This window comes from Diospyros lotus, chromosome 9 (assembly GCF_014633365.1).
Source record: "Diospyros lotus cultivar Yz01 chromosome 9, ASM1463336v1, whole genome shotgun sequence".
Classification (NCBI taxonomy): Eukaryota; Viridiplantae; Streptophyta; class Magnoliopsida; order Ericales; family Ebenaceae; genus Diospyros; species Diospyros lotus.
The window spans coordinates 5332101-5338597 of NC_068346.1; positions in this window are offsets into that span (position 1 = coordinate 5332101).

The following is a 6497-nucleotide window of genomic DNA, read 5'->3' on the forward strand; positions in this document are numbered from 1 at the left end:
AAGACAAATGAACTAGCCTAGTTGCTATAATATCTTTATATGTTATGGATAAAGTGTTATTTATACATGTGAAATATTCTAGTTGGTCCCTTTGGTGACTATCAAACTCTAAGGTTATTTCCAACCAGTGCCATTTCCCTCGCCAAGCCAAATTTTTAGGGAGGCTTTGGGATTTTTCCACTCCAAAATTGCTTACCATCACCAATTTTCCTCGCCATGTTGATAGCAATTCATTGTTGGGTTTTTGCATGGAGTTTTCTGTTCAGAAGATGAAGAATAGAACTTGTTAAAAGAATGAGTGCGGCTGGATTTTTTCTAAGGTAGATTAGTTAACTTAAATGTTATTTTATAAAGGTCATTTTAATCTTTGTGTAGGCTAAAGAATAGGCTTTGTAATTAACGCCCCTATGTTCTATAAATAGGAGGCAAGAGCTAGGCAGTCGGTCATAACATCATTCACTCATTCATTGTCTCTCTGAATACAAGTGAGATTGTCGAGATGGAGAAAAGGCTTAGAGAGAAAGTTTGTCTTTGTATTCTCTTGTGTGAGGGCAGTGAACTTGTGTGATAGATAATTGAGAGTTCTTGTAATTTTGTTCAACAGTTTCTAGTGGAATTTGCTCTCGGATTGGAGGCTGGATGTAGGATTGCATATTGTAATCTGAACCAGGATATATCTGCGCCTATAGCTTTGTTTGGTTGTCTCTTGTTTTCTTTTTTGTTCTTTTTCATTTTCAGTTTATGTTTTCTATTGTGGATGTTTCTCGAGTGAAGAGTGTTGAGAGATTGGCAAACTAAGAGTATTAAATTGAGTTTCTAAGAGCTCCTAATCTGTTGATTCTTTCAAGAATTGCTAAGAACCCTAGAAAACAATAGGATTCTTACTTGAAATGGCTTTTGCGGCCTCTGTTGTCCGTTATGACATTGAGAAGTTAAATGGGACAAATATTTTCGGATTTTGGAGAATGAAAATGAGAGTTTTGTTGGGTAATTTAGGATTAGAAGAGGCTCTCAATGGAGAGTCAAAGATGCGGGATGATTAAATAATACTTTGCAGTAGTATTTTAGTTTTTTTAGAGAATTATATTCAACCTTCTTGATTCAGATGAATGAGTGTTTTTCAAGCTTTATAATGAGAATGAACAGAAAAATAGAAAATTATAACAAACATAATAACTAAATAACTACTGCAAGAATGACTAAATAACAACCTTTTCCATCATATGTTTGTTATATTTTGCGAAAAGAAATATTTTTTAAGCTGGGTAGAAAAAGAAAAAGTTTTTGGACTAAGCTAGTAAGTGTTTTTTAATTCTTTATTCGCATTTCCTCTCTGCTCTAGCATAACATGTGAATGTTCATGGGAAGTTACTTTCTTAAGTAATGTACATTGAATGATATTTGTAAATGGTATGAATTTGTTTAGGAACGCGTGTAATGGTAAACATAAGATCATATTTTTCGTCTTGATAAATATATTGTTTGAATTTATTGAACTCACATGGTCGTGTGCTTAATTTCAAACGAATTATGGTCTAGCAAACAGTAGAATGCAGCAACCCCAGCCGATTATAATGGATCATCGATTTTTCTAAGGGTTGCTTAATTGTGCAGCGGCCTTCACAGCTAGTCTGACTATGATATCGCTCCGCTATTAACTAGCAGTAGTAAAGCGGCAGCAGCAGCAACCGCCCGAGTCCCGGGAAAGTTTAGTACCTTTGTTTGTGCAGTTGTAGCCATCATGGCAGGTCGGTATTTCCCTTCCTCGCCGCCATGGTGGCCATGGCTTAATTAACTCGAACCATCATAGCCTTATCAAGTATAAGAAACAGTTCACTTAAATATTGAATGAAAGGTGGTTTTCAAATTATATTATTTTTAAAATTAGTAATTTAGAAGAGATATGCTATTTGTACAAATGGTCGTCAACAGGCGAGGAATATCGCGATAAATTAGAGATATTTTGAAACTAAATTAAAGTAATTTCTTGCGATAAATTGAAGTAAAATGAAAAGAGGAAGACAAAAGGCGGGACTTGTGAGAAATCGGCCAAACCCCTCCTTTGCTTTACGCAAACCAACCGACCACCAATCTCCACCGGTGATCTGCCTTCCGTTCGATTTGCCTCCCATCAGGTCAGCTCATGATTCTGGCTAATCCGCCTTCCGTTGGATCAGCCCATCATTCCTGATAATAGGTAGAATGTTAAGTGAAGCCACTATTTTAGATCTTCAAGATTTTATTTGGATAGTTTTAACTCTTTATTTTTTTAGGATATTGTATTAATTGTTGCAAAAATGTTCTCATTTTTAGGCAAGCTGCTTTTGCTCTTTGCTAAAATGATGCAGTTGCACAGATTATCAGTAAACACGAACTTGAGATTTCCACTCTCGCCACTTTATCATATCTAAAGGTCTGGATTAATATTTTGCAGTCTAGTTGATGTTTTTTAGTTGTATGCTAAGTTTGAAAAATGATCTTGGCTTGCTTTGAGCTTGAGTAGTATTCGTGGCTTGAGATTGAGTCTCAAACTTGGGCTATTAAATGTGGATTGGAGTAAAAGCTATGATTTATTTCTTTTGTGTAGGGATTTTAATGTAAAAGCTATAATTTATTTACCTTAAGTTTGGTCTCTATGATTTTGTTTGCTCTTCATTTTGTCTGTATTTGTGGTCAATGAATTCCTTTCTATGTCTCTCAAGCTTCGTGGAACTCTTTAACATAGAAGCAGTGTGTGAAAAGTTGAAGAAAAGGATGGAGGAGATAAAAAAGTCGGTGTCCTTTCTCAATTGAAACTCATGAAATGGAGGCGCAATTCCATTCAGAATAAACAGGGGCAAAATAATCATTTACCGCACTTGTCAAAGTCATTCCTTAGAAATAGCATAATTCAACGGAAAATTCTATTTGCAATCATAATTTTTACTCTTCGTAGCCAAGATTTCCCCTTCGGACCAAAGTGTCTTTGGCATTGTTCGCTCTTTCTCTCGCAGCAGATGGCTATTGTCGCCTCCCACCTCACTTCCCTCTGTTGTCATCGCTTCTCTTCCCCCCCCCCTTTTTTCTCTCAGTTATGGCCGTCGACAGTCGCGTTGCAAATGGCCACTCGCGGTCGACCATTCCCCCTCTGCCCCTCTTACTCTCGGCCCTATCTCTCTCTCTCCCCTTTCTCATCCCCTCCAGATGGCGATGGTTGCTAGCAACGTGACTGGCGGCCATTGCCATTTCCATGCCTGAACCCTAGGGTTCGAGGGTTTTTGTTGCCCCTTAAGTGGCCCTTGGGTTCGGGGCTCGGTAGACCCCCCGAACCTCAAGTCTTTTTTTTTTTTTTGGGGGGGGGGGGGGGGTAACGAAAGCCCCTAAACCCAAGAGTTCGAGTGTGACAATGGCGACGGTCGCCGATCACATTGTTGGCGGTTGTTGCCATTTAGAGGAGGGAATAGAGGGGGGATGGTCGGTCGCGTGCAACGACAATTGAGAGGAAAGGGGGAAGAGAAGCCATGGCGATGGAGCAGAAGAGGGGGGGGAAGAGGCGAGGCAACGGACGGTTGCTGCAAGAGAGAGAGCATGATGACATGGAGCAGATAGAATTTCCCTAACTCAATTTAGAATGCCCCCATTTCAATAATAGTTTCACGCACGTTGTTGATGACATGGAGCAAATTATTTGATGTTGAGATATTTTTGGGTAATATTTTTTTTAATTTTTTAAAGTTATAAAATATAAAAGTTAGGGACGTGCAATCAATTATAATCGAACCGAATTGACCAATAATTACTAATCGAATCGAACTGAATCGAGATATATAATCGAACTAAACCGACCTAGTCATCTAAATTAATTGAAATCAAACTAACCAAATTTTTAGCTGTTAACTAAAAATTGAACTGAAATTCTTACCAAAAAAAAATCAAACCAAATCTAATAAAAAAGGGTTGGATTGTTGGTTTAGTTCGGTTTTTCAAATAATAATACTAAAGAAAATTGAGTTGAATAACTAAAATTTTTGAAAAAAAATAACTGAACTAAATTGAAGCTAATAATTGAATCGAATTAAATAATCAAAAGTCTTGAGAGAAATAATCAAATCAAATTTTTACCGGTGAAAAATCGAATTGAATCAACTGAATTTGCCGATTCGATTTACCTAAATTTTTGCTTACCCCTAACAAGAGTGGTTATTAATTGTTTCCTAAACTTATATTTTGCTTTGATTATGATATCCAGTTTCCTAGCAACAATTTTCATTTGAGTAATTTGATTATAGTTTTGTTAATTTTTTTGTCCAATCTCTCATGAATCTGGGGCAATTTTTTTTAAAAAGAATATCTTAAAATTGTACCAATAAGGTAGTATAATATCTTTTAAGGTAATTTTTGTTAAAATGCTCGAGATAAGGGAGTATTAAGATAAGTTTAAAATGATTTTTAGATTAAGATATGAAATGGTCAATATAAAGTTGGGAATCATTTCAAAATTTTTATCAAATTGATTGTTCAATGTAGAGACATATTTCTTAAAGAAGTCATTTTTTTCTTATATGTAGAGATCAAAATATATTTATCTTGAGGGAGATAAGAGGTGCATATTTTGAAAAATCAAGATAAGAGGTCATTAATGATTTTTTTAATAATGGTCAAATAAATTTAACAAATATGTTGAAAATGATAGAAGTTTGGAATGTATTTCATATTTTAATTTTTTTTATCAAATATCTTGATTACCAAAGTCCCCGGGGGAAAGTTGGGATTTGGCACAATATGTGGGGTCGGATGAGATGGGTCGGATCTGGTTGAGGCCTGATTCTTTGCATGTTTCAGGCGAGGCCCATGTGTACACAAAGCCCATTGGATTAATCCACAGATAAATGATTAGGGCTCTGGGTTTTCATTTGGGCTGCTGTAACAGGCTACGAGCAAGCTCTCACATTAAACTTATGATTTGATACATCAAAACTAAAATATTTTGACAAGTGCAAACCGGGGCCCGCTAAAGTTTTCCATTCAAAAAACAGTGGATAATAATTGATGTGACACTGTAATTTAATCTCAGAGAAGCAATGGAGTATAGATAGTTTGTAAAGCTTTCAATCAGGATGATTATAATAATTAGATTATGGGTTGGGTTGGGATGGGCTGGGCTGGGCTTTGAACTTCATATTGAGGCCTGGGCTTAGAGACCACTTTTAATACATTTCCTATAGGCCCATTGAAGTTAACAATGAAGGCCTCTGAAACCCGGCTCCTTTTTTCTTTTCTTTTTTATATTTATTATTTATTATTTTTTGATTTATTGAAAAACTAAACGATCAGCTCTAACGGAAATGTTTGGGCCATTTAGGCCTGTTCTCTGGGCTTTGGGCCCATTTCTGGTGAGCTCATTGTGGGCCTCGTGAAGACATTGTTCATTGGCTGTTGGTGCAACCAATGAAGAAGACGAGGAACATTGGCAGCTTGAGTGCAAAGCATCAGAGGATAGTAAATGGGTGTCAAATGTCAACGAAACAAATAATACTGGCAAAGAAACAGAGACGTGCTTGATAAAGAAATTATTGCTCAAACTATCAAGTCTAATTTCATCTTTTGACAAGCACGTCATTCTAGTTCTAAGAGCTCAAATCAAAATCTATAGTACAAATCTACCTTCGAAAAGCATAGTAGAGCGGTGTCTACTACTTTGAAAGAACTTCTTTCGAACTCTGAAAGAATGTTTGCTTACCCGTATTCATCAATCCAAGATGATGGTTATAACCATAAGGAAATAGACAACCCAAACGAGAAAGTGAAATTGGGGCGAAAGACATTCTAAAACCATCACAAGTTTCGTAAAAAGTAAGCAATCTTTACAAATTTGTTTGCATATCGCCACAAGGTAATTGCTACATAAAGTGGAAAGAATGAAAAATTTATAAAAACAATGAAACACAAATGAAGATAATATAGAAAGAAATTGTAATGGCTCGCCTCCCAGAGCCCCCGTGCACCAAGAGAATCCGTGAGAGAGTCATTACTTAAATGATACCGAACAACAATACAACTACAACTCCTTCTAAAATCACAATCTTTATATCATAACATATCTCATAATCATCTTTACAAATCTATTCATCACTTGGGCCCACCTGGGCTTACATAACATACGACAATCTCAAAAACATAAACATTAACCTTAACAAAGGCACCATGACATCTAGGACTTAGTTTCGAGAGAGCTCTGCACTTGCTACTATGACACAACGACTTGGACCCAAACTCCGCTGAACGTACTTGCTATCACAAGCGTTTATTTTACCTTAAATGATGTAAAGCAAACGCGAGTCACAAGACTCAGCAAGTTCATGAAAGAAAGACTATAGGGTACATACAAGACTATTCCCATAACATCTCATGCAATTCATGCCAATGCAACGTCATGTCATGCCATGCCCAATACCTGTCTTACCTCTAGATGCATAAACATATAATAAATTTCACATAAACGGTCTTTGGGGTCCACA